This window comes from Jaculus jaculus, chromosome 16 (genome assembly GCF_020740685.1).
Source record: "Jaculus jaculus isolate mJacJac1 chromosome 16, mJacJac1.mat.Y.cur, whole genome shotgun sequence".
NCBI lineage: Eukaryota > Metazoa > Chordata > Mammalia > Rodentia > Dipodidae > Jaculus > Jaculus jaculus.
In genome coordinates, this window is record NC_059117.1 from 61941965 (window position 1) to 61961034 (window position 19070).

Consider the following 19070-nt stretch of genomic DNA (forward strand, 5'->3'; position numbering starts at 1 on the left):
GTGACTTATTTATATGTCTGCCTTCACTGTGAGGGACAGGGTCCCTTAGAATCTGCAGTAAGCTTGGAGTTAGCCAAGAGAAACAGGGTGGATCTGATAAGGGCTGACACCTCCAATGAATGCAGCAGCCCATGCTTTTCATGGGAAAGAATTTTAATATTGGTTCATTCTGCCCTTTCAGGTGTAGAGCTACCCATGATGGTCCCCGCAGAGGGTCCTTGTAACATTCTACGACCCCATCACTGAGAAGTGGGGGCTGTCACCCTGTGTGACCCACATTAACTGCTCACTGCCAGTTCTGTTCATCACAAGGTCTAAACAGCAGGCACTAGATAGGTGATCCACAAACACTGGCTCTTTGACTCTTCACAAGATTTATAAGAACAGGATTACCCCTGTTTCAAAGAGGAAGACGCTGAGCGACAGCAACTTTGAGAGTGTTACTAAAAGCTCATGGCCAATAACAGAGGAGCTAATAGTGAAGAGTCGGGATCATGTGGTCCTTAGGAACTTCACCTGACTGCCTGGATTCAAATCCCAGCTCCAAGACGAAGTAGCTCTGTGGCCTTAAGAAAGTTGTTTATCCTCTAAAGCTATTTGCTAAGGCTGTCATTAGGATTAAACAAGTTAGTATATGCAGAGTATCTGGAACAGTGCCTGATGCTTACTTAGTAAGCACCATGGGAGAGTTTGTTGACTATGTAAAAAGGAGGGCAGCTCTGTGAATCAAAGCCAAGTTAAAGTTGACCCAGTGGAGGCATTCCTAAGGAGGACTTGAACCTGACTTCAGTCTCTCAACTGCTGATACATCTGTCTCCAACACCTTCCTTCTCAATGCTCCTCCTCTCTCAGTGGTTCTCAACATATTACCTGCTTTCTAGAACTTTGTTTGGCATTCTGGCTTTGGTCGTGACTGAGAGAGTGGGACCCACGATTGCCACGACACCTCACAGGGTCACAGTCAGGTGATTCCCTGCCCAGGTTAGGAAAGCTTTCTTTTCTAATGAATGGTGTCCTTTTCAGTCAGGTCGCCCTGCTGGAGACTCTACCCCAGGCTTGGTGAGTCAAAGGTTCTGGGGACTGCCCCAGGAATCTGCATTTTACAAGTTCTCTGGTAACTGCAACACAGTTTACATCTGCGAATCACTGTGTTGAAAGAACTTAAAACTGCAGTTATGGATCCAGCTGCCCAGGCCATTTACAGCTCAAACTAAATAGATGTTTGGTGCTCACTTCAAATTTGAACCTCCAACTTGGATCTACAGCCACGTGGGGCTCAAATCTTCCTGCACATGTTCTTTGGTGTTTTAAAGATTTATTTATTTGTTTGTTTAAGACAGAAGGAGAGAGAAAGAGAGAGAGAATGGGCACACGAGGGCCTCTAGCCACTGTAAACGAACTCCAGATGCATGTGCCACCATGTGCATCTGGCTTTTGTGGGACCTGGAGAATTGAACCTGGGTCCTTAAGCTTCACAGGTATGCGCCTTAACAACTAAGACATATTTCCAGCCCTCTGCATGTATTCTTCATCAGGACTCATTCCTATTCCCTCAAGACTTCCTAATCCAACCTCTGTATTGGACACTTCGGCTCTTCCCTCCATCTCTGTTACCCCAGGGCCTTTGATAAGCATAGTCCTATAAGGTGGGTATATCCACCAGGTGGTCCTTGGCAGATTTTCTCCTCTAGTCTTGATATTCCATGAAAACATCTCATGCTTGTGACTGTTCAGCTTGTGTCGGTTCCTGTTATCATCCTGCTTATCTCCATCTGTTCAAGAGAACCCCATGCCAAGTTTGCTTTGCTCAAAAATACCACTACGAAGATGGCCTTGTGGTTAAGATGCTTGGTTGCAAAACCTGCAGGCCTGGGTTCAAGTCCCCACTTCGCGTGGGAAGCCAGATGTACAGAGTGGTACATGCAAACCATTTGTTTGCAGCTGCAAGAGGTCCTAATGTGCCCACTTTCTCTTAAGTCAATCAATCAATAGATGTCTCAGATAAAAACAATAAATCCTATGAAGAGAGAATTTGTGGACATTCTTCGAAGGTCTCTCTGTTTCTTCTCTCCTGTCCTTTTTCTTCCTCTCCCTGCTATGAGAACTTGGCCTAGAACACAACCAGCTCCACTTCAGGCCTGCCTCTAAGGAGACAAGTTCTTCTTCTTTTTCAGGGTTTCCTATTCTTCATAGTCCTATAAGGCGGGTAATTTAAAAAAAAAAAAAAAAACTATGCCTACAGAAAATTGATAGGCCTGGAAATCACTGTTAGGTTAAATGAGCCAAACATATTGAGACAAACATGGCATATTTTCCTCATATGTAGTAACAAGATTTAAATTTGCATGAGAAAAAGAAGGAAGGATGGACAGACGGAGGGTAGCAGAAATGGAGGGAAGAGCTAAGATAGATAGAATCATGAGAAGGAAACAAGAGAGAGAGACAGACAGAAAGGCAGAATGGGCGCACCAGGACCTCCAGCCACTGCAAATGAATTCCAGATGCATGTGCCACTTTATGCATTTGGCTTTACATGGGTCCTGGGGAATCGAACCCAGGTCGTTAGGCTTTGTAGGTAAGCCCCTTAACCACTGAGCTTTCTCTCAAGCCCAAAAGAAGACAACGTAAGATAAGGTAGAAAGTGACAGCAATGGAATACATGATTTATGAAAGCACAAGCCAGTGGCAATTTGGGTAAAGGAGGAGGAACAGAAAGAGTAAGATGAGGGACTGGGCAGGACAAACAGGAAGGAGGATAAATAAGAAAGTGTGTGTGCATATGTCATTGTGAAACCTATTCTTCTTTTTTTCCACGAAAATCCCTTTTTTATTTTATTTTATTTTTTCTCAATTTTTATTAACATTTTCCATGATTATAAAAAAATAATCCCTATTCTTTTGTATGCTTAACTTAAAAAATCAATAAAAAGTAGGATGATTAAAAAGATTTCCATAGTCTTAGAAACCAAAACTCATGGCAGTCAAGCATTCCTCCCTAGGTTATGTCAGTTGGTCTGCAGAGATAGACAAATTCACATTGCAATCTGCCCACCTCGTGCATGCCAGCCTGATATACTGTATTGAGCCTACTGTGAGTAGCCATGCGTGGACAAAGATGTTCAGAGGATCTGAAAAATAAAGGAGCCATCTACCTTTCACCATCTTGAACCGTCTGTGAGGACCTCCAGGTCCCTCTAAGCGTGCATACACATCCAGTCATAGCTCATCTTGTGCTACATATTACGGACTCTTCAAAAGGAATGTCAGCTCTGCAAGGGGTTTTCACACAAAGCCAATTGTCTCCTCCCACTCTCTGCCAGGCTTGGCAAAGTCACGTCCTGGACTTGTTGAAAAAGGTGATTCATCTCTGCATGGAAAGAACGCCAAGAATCAACTGTACAAAAGATTTCTTTCTTCACATTCTTAATTCCTGAGGACCTTATAGTCACTTTCTGTAATGCAAACAATTATGAGCTTCCAGATTTGACAGACACTTGAGTAATAATTGAGGGGAACACTGGGCCTTTTCACAGGCAGATTCCAAGACAGGCCAACCAAGCTGAGTGATGGAAGTCCAGTTCTCTCGGTGAAATTATCACAGGCTCTAGACACCTTCAAACACCACCTCTGTACTACTGTCCCCTCCTTGAGCGTTTTTCTCTCTCTTCCAAGCTTAGCAGATGTAACAGGAACATGTCTGTGATTCCCAGCCTCTCACCCTCCACATGTAGCCTCCTTTCTTCCTGCTTTCATAAAAAGGAACTGATCAAAGTTTTCTGAGAAAAAGAATAGTGTTTGAAAGAAAGTTCCACTGAAAGGGGCTGGAGAGATGGCTTAGTGGTTAAGGAGCTTGCCTATAGAGCCTAATAACCTGAGTTTGATTCCCCAGTACACACATAGAGCTAGATGCACAAAATGGTGCATGTATCTTTAGTCCGTTTGCAGTGGCTAAAGGCCCTGACACACCGATTCTGTTTCTCTCTCTGCTTGCAAATAAATAAATAAAGTTATTTTTTTAAGAGTATCACTGGAGTCCAAATGATGAATGACACAAATAACTATAACCCAAGAACTTTAAACCATTGTGATCATATTTTCTTAGATTTTTCTAACCTAACAGGTCCTTAAGAATTCCAACTATTTTGAATTTCAACTTTTAAAGTATTACTAACAATGCTTTTACTAATTTCAGAACATCAGAAGAAATGACATGAAGCCCACCATATGCTTTGTTTTACGTGATGTTTAAGTGTAATGCCACAATCAGGACCCACTCTCTTCTAGTTTCTTGATTCATAAGACTTCCTGTTGAACAAGTCCTCAGAGCAAAATATTCACCAGAGAGCTAAAAACAAAAGGTGTCCTGGAATTTTAGTCTTCCTTAGGTATGGGCACCAGGTAAGGAAACAGGCACCTGGCCCATCCACCTCTCACTCTTCACTCACAATTCTCAGCAGACATTACTAGTCAATAACAGCACTCTGCATGAGTAGGCCCAGAGAGTTGGCCTTATGATATTTTTTAACTATATCAACCCTAAGAGCCACACAAACCACCTGGAACTTGCACAGATTTGTGCTGGTGTGAATGCAGTGTCTCCCATAGCCTCATGTATTTGTGATTAAACCTCAAACTCAGTCCCCAGCCGGCAGAGCCTTTGGGAGGTGCAGACCTGCTGGAGGAGGTATGTCAATGGGGATGGACCTTGAGGTTTATTTATTAACCCAGTTCCAAGCCCAGTTCTTAGATGACTTCTACCCTGAATGTGACAAGATGTGACCCAGATCCCTCTTGCTGCTTCCTTCCAGCTGCTGTGGCAAGATGGGATGCCCAGTCTCTGCTCTCCCAGCACAATGAAGCTTCCTCTCTGAGCTGCAAGCTCAAATAACCCTTTTCTTCTCATAGGCTGCTTTGGGTCAGGTGACTTGTCCCTGCACTGAGGTGAGTGCGACATCATCCTAGGCTCTGCACTAGATCTATCAGAGTTTGTATGACTAATGGCTATTGTTTTTGCTCCAGATTATTATGGGAGGAAAAAAGACAAAAAAAAAAATAGGTATGCTACTGAAGCATACAATTCTTTCACAAATAAATCTGTCTTTGGTACTTCGTTAAAACACACACACAGCTAGGCGTGGTGGTGCACACCTTTAATCCCAGCACTTGGGAGGCTGAGGTAGGAGGATTGCCATGAGTTCGAGGCCACTCTGAGACTACATAGTGAATTACAGGTCAGCCTGGACTAGAGTTAAACACCTTGAAAAACAACAACAACAACAAAACACACACACTTATTTTTTGTTTGATGGGTCAAAAGATTTCTATAGACCCTGCGTTCTGTGTGTTGCCCACTGTGAAACTTCGGGCACAGGTCCAAGGTCAATCCTAACCTATAATGGGATTACAGGTATAAGACCATGTTCCAATCTCAAATATTCACAGGTGGATAGAGTTGATTCAAGACTGTGAATATTTTTAAACTTTTTTTTATTGATTTATTTGCAAGCAGAGAGACATAGAAGAGATACAGACAGAGAGAATGGGCATGCCAGGGCCTCCAGCCACTGCAAATGAACTCCAGATACATACAACACTGTGCATCTGGCTTTATGTGGGTTCTGGGGAATCAAACCTGCGTCGTTAGGCTTTGCAGGCAAGTGACTTAACTGCTGATCCATCTCTCTAGCCCAAGCCTGTGAATTTGTGTCAGATTGGAGTGTGTCAAAACATTTGCTCATCTTACTATATTGCCAGTAGAAGACAAACTGATTGCAGTGTCCCAACTATGACAAATCCCAAAGACACCAGTATGCTAGCAAGTGGTTTTCTACAGCCAGTGCTTTAAAAGCAAAATGCTCTGTTTGCCATGAGCCTCAAAACTGGACAAGTTTACATGAGACCCAAGGGCAACAGTCCTGTTTGGCTCAGCTGGACCATCGTGCAAGAAGGGGATGAACTGGGTACAGGAAATACGGATCATTTTTCAAATAAGCCAAAGGGTGCTATAAAGATTCACTGTGGAAAACATGAAGTCTTACAAGTTGATGTCATTCAAGTTCATGTTTCATTTATGAAAAAAAAAAATGATCAAACATGAGATTAATGAATTGTGATTCATTTAATTTAAAAATAAACATAAGCTGTTACAAGTGCTATAACTTAGATCTCCAATCTCTCTTCTCATATGGATTTTCACGGTATATTTAATGTATTTAGAAGTTTACAAATAAGGGCCTATAATATCAGCATTGGGGAAGCAGAAGCAGGAGAATCACCTTCAGTTTGAAGTCATCTTGGCTGATTTACATAACGAGCCCCTGCCTCAAACAAAACTCCATGGCTTCATTCAAATGATATATGTATATACATATGTATGTATCTTTATATAATTTGTGTATGTGCAGGATTATTTCTTAAAAGTTAATAAAGCCACACGCTTTAAATGCATGTCAGATCGTAAAATCTAACTGGCATATCTTTATGTCTTTTACATCATACATTAATCTTCCAAAATCCCACCCAAAACACAGCAATCTTTAATAAGTTTAAAAAACACGTAGCAAAACAAATATTGCACAAGTGGGCATCCAAACTACAGAAGATAGTGAAGAAAGTAAGTTTAGAATCATGTTTAATAAAACGCTCAAGAATTCCCTTGCATCTTCCTGAGGACTTTCTCAAGTAAGCAGTCAGTCCATGAGGATCTTGGGTCACGGTATGCCAGTCTGGGCCAGCAGAGCAGTGGGAACCAGAGCTGGGAGGGAGGGGCCATGCTTCACTGTTGGGCAAAGGCCCTTTGAAGGTACCGCATGGCTGGCACAGTCCCTGCCTGCAAGGCTGACCGTGCTTCCTGGGAATTCTATCTCTGCTTGGCATTAGCACTCCTCTGCACCAAGTGCCCGGCCCTCACCCCCCGCACCAGTGCTTCCCATACACGGTTCAGTCTTGATGCCCCAGGCGGGTCATTACTGGCTTCCAGAGGGTCTTCATCCCCCTTTAGCAGTTGCTAACCCTAGGGGTCCTGTTACACAAACCCTCAAAAGAAATTGTTCAAAGAACTTATCCGAACTTCTGCATTCATTTAGAGTTGAATTTTGAGTAATACATTTGAATGTTTAATATACTTTTAAGCAATTGTTTTTGCTTTATACTATATCACTTTTTAAAATCTGCAGTGCTAAATGAACATTGAAGCAATGCAAGTGTTGCAAGGTTCAAATAATTTCTTAAAAGTTTGTCATTTTTCTTTCTTTTCTTTTTTTTTTTTTTCACCTGAAAACTGCACCACACTCTCGGAGCATCCTGCAGCTGTGCATCTTGCAGAGATTCCTGAGTGCAAATCTTCCCAATGTAACGAGGGCCTTGGCCAGCTGCCGTTGCCTCTCCGCTGAGTTCAGTGCTGCCCTTAAGGTGCCTCCCTGGGGATTTGAATGCATTCTCTGGCAAAAAATATGATTTTCCAAAGTTGGGGGGAAAGTTTAAGCTCTGCTTTGCAATTGAGGTGAATTTCACACATTTATGCTGTTTAGGCAACTCATTGAGGAATCTGAATTGCAGAATATAATCCCATTCTCTCGGGTGGTGTGCAGGCAGAGCACAGAATGGGATATACTGGGTGTTTATGACAGTGGGGGACTTTATGATCTATCTACCTATTTATCTATCTATCTATCTATCTATCTATCTATCTATCTATCTATCTACCTACCTACCTACCTATCTACCTACCTACCTACCTACCTACCTACCTACCTATCTACCTTTCTACCTTTCTGCCTTTCTGCCTTTCTATCTATCTATCTATCTATCTATCTATCTATCTATCTATCTATCTACCTACCTACCTACCTATCCACTATCTACTTATCTACCTACCTATCTACCTACCTATCTATCTATCTATTATCTATCTATCTATCTATCTACCTATCTTCCTATCTATCTACCTACCTATCTACCATCTGTCATCTCTCTCTTTGTGTGTGTGTGTGTGTGTGTTTACTGTAACCTTGAGTTATAATTATATCACATTGAGGACTGTATGTATTTCAAATGTGTCGCACTGTAGTCTGTTCCATTCCAGCTTTTTCACTTAACATTTCTGTATGTTGTACCTCATGACATTATGTCACAGGCCCACTTACTCAAGAAAGTAGTGAATACAACAGGGCTTCTGCATTAGCCCTCTTATATGTCGTTCATGCTTCCATTTGATTATACTAGGAGTCCTTCCTGCATTGCCATGTGTTATTAGAGTCCCTGGGGTCTTGGGGTATCTGCCTCAGTAGGTCGGAGCTGGAGCCCCAGAGTATGCATTTGTGACCAGCTCTGGGTGGTAGGTGTCCCTGGTCCACTGGATGGTGAGGGCTGCTGGCCTGTGGACGGTATTCTGGAGAATGAGTGTGTAGAATTTAGTTCAGGAGTGACTACAAAGCACAGGTCACTGCTTGGGACAGGCTCACAGTGGAGGCTGCTGTGTTGAGGAGCCTTGAGGTTCCAAGTCTTTCCACAAGCCCAGGACAGGCACGGCACCTATGATGTCACAGCAAAGGAGGCTGTGCACTTCCACCACACTGTCAGGGACATTGGCACCTGATAAACCTCTCTGCTAGGGTTTTGCCCCCTTTCCTTTCTCCATATCCTGTCCTCAGGGGGGAAAAAGTGCTGGCAAAAGCACCTGCTTTTGGTGGCTTGTGGGCCTAAAACTGGGTACCTGGGCAACTGGGCCAAGCAGCAGCAGGTTCCGTGGAGCCAACAAAAGGATGCAGGCGAGACAGAGAAGAAGAGACTGGGGAATACTTCACTGAAGGGACTTGTGAGAGAGGGAAACCTGCCTGTCCAGGTGGACACACTCAAGAACCATGCCTGGTTGTGACAGGAGCAGTCCTGGCATTCAAAGCACGATCTACGGAGTTACAAGTCCCAGCAGAGGAAATGCTGGACACACAGACTGTTAATCTTCCTGGGGCTTTTCTTGGGTTTTGGGATTTTCAGTTCCCAGAGATAGAGAAATGTGTGTATTGATTAAATAAAAGATCTACTTTGACAGGGCTGTCTTGGACGTCATCCCTGTGTAGACATATCTGGAGGGACAAAAGGCATGATGTGGACCGTGGTACCTGAGCACATGACCCATACATACTTGGTGCTGGGTAGCATTTTGATAGCAGAAAGATGAATGGATAGGGCTGGGGAGATTGCTCAGTGGTGAAAGGCCTGTGCTTGCAAAGCCTGTTGGTTAGGTTCAATTCCCCAGTACTCGCATAAAGCCAGATGCACAAAGTGGCACAGAGACCCTGGTACACTCATACTCTTTCTCATCCTCTCTCTCCATCTCCCTGTCTCACACTCCCTCGTCCTCCCTTCTCTCTCTCTTCGATTGGAAATAAATAAAAATATTTTTTAAAGAATGAATAGGGGCTGCAGAGATGACTCAGCAGTAAAGGCATTTGCCTGCAAAGCCTAATGACCCAGGTTTGATTCCCCAGTAGTCATGCAAAGGTAGCTGCACAAAGTGGCACATGCATCTGGAGTTTGTTTATAGTGGCTAGAAGCCCCGGCATGCCCATTCTCTCTCTCTTTCCTTGGAATTAAGTAAATAATTAAAAATAGAATGAATGGATGAATGTAATTGTATTTTCTGATTTTCTGATTTGCCATATCATATTTGGCAATAACAGACAGCTTCAGTGTTCAGATGAACTTCCAGATCGGGTGCAGTTATGGAGGAAGGAATATTTATTTGAAGCTTATAGATCCAGGGGAAGTTCCATAATGACAGAAGAAGCTGACCCGCTTTCATAGGTCCAAGCAGGGAGAGCAAAAAACCACAAGCCAAAAGCCACACCACACAGCACACTTCAGGAACTCTGGGAGGAACTAGGCACTTTGCATATCTTTAGACTGGAATTTCAAATCCACCATCACACCTTAGGCCTGGAAACTAAGATCCACACAGTGACACCTCCTCCACACAGGTAGCTGGAAATCTGAGAAGTTTTAATAAAACCAAATCTACTGCAGGACATCCATTTAAACTACCACACTGACCTAAGCAGAGGCCTGTAGAAGGGATGCAGGTATATAAAGAGGACTCTGTCCCAAGTGAGAAAGGACAGTTGGGGATGGGAGAGAACACGGTGCCTCCTCGCTGGTGGCCGAAGGCTATGGGCAGATGTGGCAGAAGGTGTGACATAGTCAACAGTAGAAACCAGTCAGCTTCTCGGTGGCTAGACTGCTTCTCCCACCTCGTGAGGACCAGGATCACGAGGAACCAGCATCCGATGTGAGACTTGGGGGCGGAGAAGCTCCGATCCTGAACGAAGGCAGTGGTTGTCAGCAGGGAAGGCTTGCCTTCCGTAGGACACTTGGCCATGTCTTAGACATCTTCACTTGGCACAGCTGATGTGGTGGTGTGGGGGGGGGGGGCTGGTCAGTACTAATGGTGACCGCTATGGAAAGGTCAGGAGTGGCCACACACCAAGCCGTGAACATAGTATCAACGCAAACCTGAGAAACTTTGCTCAGAAAAACTAATGGCATGGTCAAGGCAAGAACAGAACCTCGTAGGCAAGCGTGTGTCCCCACTGCCTCACTGAAAATAGTGGCAGTGTGAGAGATGGAAGGGTGAAAGAATGTCACCCGGGTGGCTCCTACTTCAGTGGGATTGTTTCTAGTGGATCTGAAACCAGCTGCTAATGGGCTCAGCTCTGTCTCTCTGGCACAGGCTGTGTGTAGCTTGTAGAATCCAGCCCGCAAGCCTCCGCTCAACATGAGGTGACTCTGACAAGACAGGCTAAATCTTGGTGGCTGCTGCTGTTCCCTGGCCACATGAGTACCCACTGCTCATGGTCTCACTGCCCAAGGCTGCTAGCCTTTGCCCCAAAGCTTGCTCTCATCTACCCAGGTGGCAGTCCCAAAACTGTCACAGGCTGAGCTCAACTGCCTTAGGTGGTGGCACAGTCTGTGAGCCACAGGTTCCCGGCAGGCCCCGAGTTGTCCATACGCCCGCAGTGGTAAGTGGCTTAGCGTCCCTCCCCAGCTCATGACCGCACTCTCCCATTGGTGATAACTTGACCTTTTAGACCCTCCACGGGCATGGTTCTGAGAGCCCCAACCAAAAGCAAATCACTTCCAGAAGTCCTGGGCAGGGAACAGCTCTCTCTGCAGGTGCTGCTCCAGGAGCAGGGAACATCTGCTAGGCTCCTAAGAGGGCCCCTGAGCTCACCGCCTTTGAGCTGCAGCCTCCGGCCCTCACTTCCAGACCTTCAGAAACCCAACTCCACTCCAGGCACATTCCATTGCCTCCCATGGAGAGAATAAGCAAAACCACATCTTTGCTGAGGGATGGCAGGAACTCTGCACAAGTGTAATGCACACTCATCATCCGGGCCCTCCGGTCAGAACGCTCCCAGGACTGTAATATGTACCAGGACAAGGCTCAGAGGAGGGGTCTGACTGTGCAGGGGGCAGGCCGGGATGAAGAGCAGCCCACACAGCGCTGAGAGGCTTTTGTGAATGACCAGTGGGATTCAAAACCACAGAGCAGCAAATACAAAACAGTTATTTTAAACCCTGCTTAACAATGAAAAGACATGAATTGTAACCCATCCCCAGTGATGGCCACACTCATCTTTCCTGTAATGAGAGTTCTGAGCAACTAGACATCTGAAGAGGGCAAGGCCGCAGAAGATGCCAGGGGCTGGGAAAGCTGCTGCTGTCACTCTGTGGCCAAGGATCACCTTAATAATGCCTATATATATGTATATATTAAAAGCAAAAAATACAGGTGGGGCTGGAGAGATGGCTTAGCTGTTAAGGTGCTTGCCTGCACTGGCTACAGACCCAAGTTTGATTCCCCATTACCCATATAAACCAGATGTACAAAGTAGCACATGCATCTGGAGTTGGTTTGCAGTGACTGGAAGCCCTGGTGCTCCCATATTTATTTTTTCTCTCTCTCTTTCTCTTTAATAAATAAATTAATGAAATACTTTTTAAAAAACACAGGTGCTTGAGCTGGGCGTGGTGGTGAATGCCTTTAATCCCAGCACTCGGGAGGCAGAGGTAGGAGGATCACCGAGAGTTTGAGGCCACCCTGAGACGACATAGTGAATTCCAGGTCAGCCTGGGCTACAGTGAGACCCTACCTTAAAAAAACAATAAATAAAAAAATAAAAATAAAAATTACCCCCCCCCTAAATAGATGCTTGACACTGGTCACTGGTCTCTAAACATTATCCCTGCAGAAACTTGAGCTGGTGTCTTAAATCCTTGCTGTTATACAGTTTGGGGAAATTCAGCCACCAAGCTTGGGGACTGTTTGCATAAGGTGCTCAGAGTTTCCTTACAGCTCATCAGAATGCAGTTTGCTCATCTGTGTGCAGAGGAGCCAGTCCGAGGCTGCAAATTCTCCCCAGCCCAGGGAGGAGAGAGGCCTTCTGTCGAAGGTCTGATGGAAGTGTATCACTTTTTTAATCCCTTTTTTTCCTTTTTCTTTTCTTAAGAGAAAAGAACAACCAAGCTTTTCTGCACAACAGCCTGATTTATAATGCAGGACAGCAGGCCTTGTAAGTGTATATGCCAGGTCATCTGAGGACAAGAGGTGTCCGTTTAAAATTAGATTCATCCTAATTATACAAAAACAGCCCACATGTGGTTGGCCAAACTGTCAGGAGAGCATTACTCAGCACCTGCTTGCTGGGTATGCCTCCAAGATAGCCTGAACTCACTCAACACACAGGCCTGCCCTCTTGCGTCTTGAAATCTAGCAATGAACACCTCATTGACAAACAGACACTTTGGACACTGAACAGAGGAGAAACGGATATGGCGACTTAAACCTGTGGGTACAGGGGTGAGGGAGGTGTCATGGAAGTGGGACAGAATCGGAGAGGATTTCAAGCCTCACTGTGTAATGCTGTTTTCTTTTCTCTCCTCCTATTGTTCCTCCTCCTCCTTATTTTTTTTCAGTCTGGAAATTGAATCTGGGCCTTGAGCACGCTAGGCAAGCTTCCTTCCACTGAGTAATAGCCCAGCTTTCAAGGTTGGTTCTAATTAAGCAGGGAACAGGAGAGGGTTTCAGATGCTTGTGGAATTATGTGCAAATACTACACCCCTGTTTCCTCTCTTCTCTCCTCCCTCTTCCCTCCCTTGTTCCTTTTACTTGTTAGTTACGGGGATTGAACCCAGGCCCTCACGCAGGTTAAGTGCATACTACATACTCACTGAGACTTACTACACCATTTCATGTACGTGTTGAACGTCTGCGAATGCTGATCCCCAAGGGAGGTTTTGGAACTTGCCTAACTTGCCCTGATCCATTGCAGCCCACGACACTGTCTGCCACTCTTACTCTCCTTTGCAGGAACTATTTTAAGGCTCAACTGATTCTAAGAGTAAAATGTCGGTGAACTTTTTTCTCTTATCCTCTGCAAAAGTTCTGAGATTTTCATTTCTCATAAAGAGTATGTCCACTGACTCCACTCAGTTTAAAGCACCAATCACCTGTCACAGTGCCGCCATGAGGAGGTGCTCCACACAGCCTACTTTTGGGGCCTATGGACATTCTTCCCTACGCATGCCAGCCTGGTGTCTACCTACACACCCAGCTCCCAGCCAACCCAGGAGATCCATGGGCAGTTGTCCCTGCTCTGTGACAGGACCTCACTGTGGGAAGTACTGGCCCCATTCTCCAGTTACCACCAGGAGCAAAAATATGGCAGTGTCATTTTTCCCCCGATGGGAAGACCACCATTAGCTGATGTAGGGTTTCAGGAGGCATTCCCTCATGATGTTTGTTTGTTAAATACATTTATTTATTTTTTAGAGAGAAAGTGGCAGAGAAAGAGAGAGGAACAAAATGGGCATGCCAGGGCCTCCAGCCATTGCACATTAACTCCAGATGCATGTGTCCCCTTGTACATCTGGCTTACGTGAGAATCAAACTGGGATCCCTTGACTTTGCAGGCAAATGCCTTAACCACTAAGCCATCTCTCCAGCCCCCCCATGATGTTTTACATAGCTTCACCATGCATAGGACTTTGATGTCTCCTAACTTATCTTTTTTTTTTTTTTAAATGCGGTGGCGCACACCTTTTTTTAAAAAAATTTTTATTTATTTATTTGAGAGCGACAGACACAGAGAGAAAGACAGATAGAGGGAGAGAGAGAGAATGGGCGTGCCAGGGCTTCCAGCCTCTGCAAACGAACTCCAGACGCGTGCGCCCCCTTGTGCATCTGGCTAATGTGGGACCTGGGGAACCGAGCCTCGAACCAGGGTCCTTAGGCTTCACAGGCAAGCACTTAACCGCTAAGCCATCTCTCCAGCCCACTAACTTATCTTCTTTTCTTTCTACTTTTTCTTTTCTTTTTTTTTTTATTTGAGAGAGAGAGAGAGAATGGGTGTGCCATAGCCTTGTCACTGCAAGTGAACTCCAGATGCATGTGCCACCTTGTGCATCTGGCTTTATGTGAGTACTGGGGGAATCAAACCTGGGTCCTTAGGCTTTGCTAGCAAGTGCTTTAACTGCTGAGTCATCTCTCCAGCCCTCTACTTTTCTATTCTGTTGGCTGTGCTGGGGATTGAATTCAGAGCCTTGTGCCTGTTAAGTAATCAGTGTGACACTGAGCAATGCCTGCAGACTTCCTTACTTCTTGAAATAAGACATTTTAATAAAAAAGTATGCTGGGTGTGGTGGTGCACACCTTTAATCCCAGCACTTGGGAGGCAGAGGTAGGAAGATTGCTGTGAATTCGAGGCCACCCTGAGACTACATAGTGAATTCCAGGTCAGCCTGTACTAGAGTGAACCCTACCTCAAAAAACTAAAACAGTAAAAATAAAAAATAAATAAAAAGTAAGTGATAAGGTTTTCAGAAAGGTAAGCTATAGCTATAGTTACAAAGAAAGAGCTTTCTTTTTTTCTTGTCTCTTGCTTTGCTCACATTGTTTATGGCCCTCATGGCTTCCGTATGGGAGAGATTCTTACAAGCCTGCCTGAATATGTGAGAACAAGTAACAAGTATTTGTGGTTGGAACGAAAACAAGAATACATCCTTATTGACTAAAAGAGAGCTGTCCCATCTTAATAAGCAATTATAAGATAAATGCAGCAACAAATATGCAGAAAATTGTTTTTTTTTTTGTCAAGTTACTATTTAATACACCATGTAAACAGTCTAAAACTGTTCAAATTATTTTAGGAAAATGGCCTCATACCTTTGTCAACACAATAGAGTCAAGTGTGGCCTCTCTGCTCCCTGACAAGTCTACTCATTAAGGTGCTTCTGTTTTTAAAACTAAAATTTATAATATATTACCAACACTTCTATCTTAATCATGTTAATAACATTTTGAAATTATTAGGTAAAATGAAATGCAGTGTTAAGCTGGGTACTAGTGGCACAAGCCTTTAATCCCAGCACTCGGGGGAAAGAGGTAGGAGGATCATCATGAGTTCGAGGCCACTCTGAGAGTACATAGTGAATTCCAGGTGAGACCCTACCTCAAAAAAATAAATAAATAAATAAAAAAGAAAGAGAGAAGCGAAGAAAAACAACACAGTGTTGAAATTAAACTCATTAGTTACTTCATATGGTTGTCAGAAAAAGTCATCTGTGAGGGTCACATGAGATGTGGCCCATTTACACAATGGAGTTCTACTCAGCAGTAAAGAATAATAAAGTTATGAAATTATCAGGAAAATAGATGGATCTGGAAAGGATTATACTTAGTCAGGTAACCCAGGCCCAGAAAGCCAAATGTCGCATTTTCTCTATCATTGTGGATACTAGCTGCACATGACTGGACTTCTGTGTGAGTAGGAAGAAAATTCAGTAGCAGAGGCCAGTAAGCTAGAAAGGAGATATAAAGGGAATAGAAAGGGAGGGAGGGGGGCACTAGTAGGACAGTATTGTATATATGTAAGTAGAAGAACAGATTAATGGGGTGAAAAGGCCTAAGTGAGGTCAGAGGAAGAGAATGAGTAAAGGAAAGGTGGAGGGAGGGCTAATCAAAATATAAGAGGTTATAAACAAGTCATATGGAAACCTACTTTTTAGGACAATGGAACACACAGGAGCCATAGATTATTATTAGAAAAATTTTCAGTGCCAGGGATGGGATACCTTCCAGTGATTTGTTGGCCAGGGAGGTCCCTAATATGCCCAAAACATGATAGGCCATTGCCAAGGTTCTTGGTTTCCTACCAGGAATAGATGGTAAGACCCTATTGCTGAAGACTCCACATACTTGGGCTGCAGGGTCACTGAGAAACCCTGCTGGAGCTGAGCTGAAAACCTCCTCCATGTTGACCAGGTTACAGAAAGTCTGAAAAAGCCACACCGTGTGCAGTTCAATAGGAGAGAGAGAAATAACCAGTGAAGATACCCAACAGTGGACACTGCAAGCCTTATATTTAGCCAGCGAGGCCAAATGAGCCAACAGGTGCAAAGTGGCACATCTGTTACAGGGGAAACCAACCACCCTCTAATTTGACTGGAGGCCCACTCCTTGGGAGGGAATACATCCCTGATACTGAAAATCTACGACAGGGGTAGTCATGAGCCCTAGGGGTGTAACATTTGCTGCTGTCTGGCTAAAGTATATACTATGCTCATCAAACTTCCTAGTAAGCACTTCTCTTAAGGTTCATACCTGTATATAAATGCTACTCTCTCTTTTAGTTAGAGAACCTTCTCTTTTCAGATGGTGGTGACCTTGGGATGACTCAGAAGGCACGATGGTGCTGGGAAGAAGTGCAGAGGAGTGCTCAGCACTGCAATATCTCTATCACACCTTCCAAGGCTCAGGGCCCATTGTGGAAGAGGTGGCGGAAAGAATGTAAGAGCCAAAGGAAGGGTAGGACTCCTTACAATGTGTTCCTCCAGGCACAAAATGGCCTGGATATCCATGAACTTATAGTGCCTGATACTATGTACACAAAACCATCATTATAGGAGGAAAAGATCTTGACATCAAAATAAAAGAGACTGATTGAGGGGGAGGGGATATGATGGAGAGTGGATTTTCAAAGTGGGAAGTGGGGAGAGGGAGGAAATTACCATGGGATATTGTTTACAAGCATGGAAGTTGTAAATAATAAAAAGATGTAGGCTACCACTTGTTTTTGTCAATAAAATTCAAATGGCATATACCATAACCATTTACTTATCTATTGTGTATAGCTGCTTTTTTTAAAAATCACAATGGCAGATGCATACCAAGAGATTTGTTCATGAGTTTTTATTTTCAATTAGGTGATATTTCCGTAATGCCATCCATCCATCCGTTTTCTTCATCCATCTCTAATCCTGATCATTAAAGAAATAGAATCACAGTCAATCAGAATGTTAACACTTTAAATAACAAGTCTCAAAACAACCTCAGCATTCTTCTGTCTGTCATGTAAGAGGAAGTGGTTCTGTTAGACACAGGAGCTGTCGGCACCCACGTGCGACATCCTTTAGCCTCGCATGCAACTGTGAAGAGGCTGAAAAATGGTCTTTAAGCTTCATTTGAAAACATTTTTAAGAGAATTTAACATGTAATCTGTTTCAAGATTAAACTTGAAATTCTCCCAAATGTAAAGCTAGCCTGCTAAAAATATTATTGGAATTAAATTGGGAAATTTCCACCACATGTTGAAGAAAATGAAATCTGTTCCCAAAGGCACTGGCTCCCAGCATAGTCACCTCTCCGCGGTGTGCCTGAGTCTCGCCCCGGGCTCCTCGGCTCTGGCCTCTTTCCATCGAGACCCACCTGGAAAGCGGTCCTGACAGTCCTGCTTTGCGGTACCCTCTACAGTTCTTGCTGACAAGCCAGGTCCGCCCTCCCATCGTGACAAACCTTTGCGTCACTTATCCCACAAGTTTTCTGAGCTATATTTCAGCACCGAGGACCATGGCCAGAGGCTCCACACTGGACCACACATGAGAGCTCGGCCCCAGAGATAAGCTCGTCTCTAGGGTTACTTGGCTTCGGTGTGACTTCTGCAATTTTTTTTTTTTCCTTGAGTGTTCTTCAAACGTATGAGCACATGCAGAATTTCACTTCAGTTTCTGTACAGCTGTGAAGTGCTGTTCATGGTGTTTCATGGGAACACGGGCTAGTTGCCAGCTGCCATGGTGGACTCTTCGTGTGCTGTGTGAGCCATGTCCCCGAAGGCCACCTCCTGATTGACATTTTCCATTAACTTGTCAGCTGCTCAAATTTCTTTTGGACAATACTTCACGCTTTCATCTCCACGTTGTAGGTGAGGATTTCTGTTTTCTTTTTCTGTTCAATATCCTCCCTACCTGACGAACGTGTTCCTGCCATACGCTGTGCTGACTACATCACAGAGAGCGCCTGTGCTCTGCCTGCCCAGTGTTTATATCCCCACCGTGGCTAATGCTTAGGAACACCTAGCCACTGGCCAAGTGCCTCGTGACGTACTGAATGGTCATGTGTCACAGAGGAAGACGTTGAGCACACACAAAGCCAGGTGAAGCCGGGGCACAAACCCTCACAGACCGGCCGCACAGCCCTGCTCCTCCCTGGGAGCCACTGGTTCTTACTGGAGTGACTGCATCTCAGTCCTGGAGACCCAGAAATCGTGCTGACAGCCACAGTGGGGGGCCAGTTTGGGCCATCTCATGGGCAGAAGCCAGAAATGCCACCCACAGTGGGCACTACAGTCCTCCACAAGAAGGAATCAACTGGCCCAAAATGCTAATAGTACCTGCTATTGAGAAACACCATTCTACACTAAGTCACCTCCCGTGGTCTGTCCCAAGAGACTCTGTACATCTCCTTAGCAAAGAGTTTTAAAGGTTTGTCATGATGTTTTGGATCCTACCATTATGTGTAACACCTAATAGATACCTAACTCATTTTGGATGGATGGATGGATGGATGGATGGGTGGGTGGATGGATGGATGGATGGATGGATGGATGGATGGGTGGGTGGATGGATGGATGGATGGATGGATGGATGGATGGATGGATGGATGGACAGGCTCCAAGAGAAAAAAAAAGTTAATGTTAAAGCTTGGTTTTGTGGAAACTTCAATTAAAATAAATCTGAAC

General features: G+C 44.4%; 1 protein-coding gene across 3 annotated transcripts in view; it reads right to left on the reverse strand.

Annotated features, from left to right (window-relative positions):
- Thrb (thyroid hormone receptor beta) overlaps positions 1-19070 on the reverse strand; it is a 385099-nt gene that overhangs the window by 355744 nt on the left and 10285 nt on the right. The gene's annotated exons all lie outside the window — the stretch shown is intronic.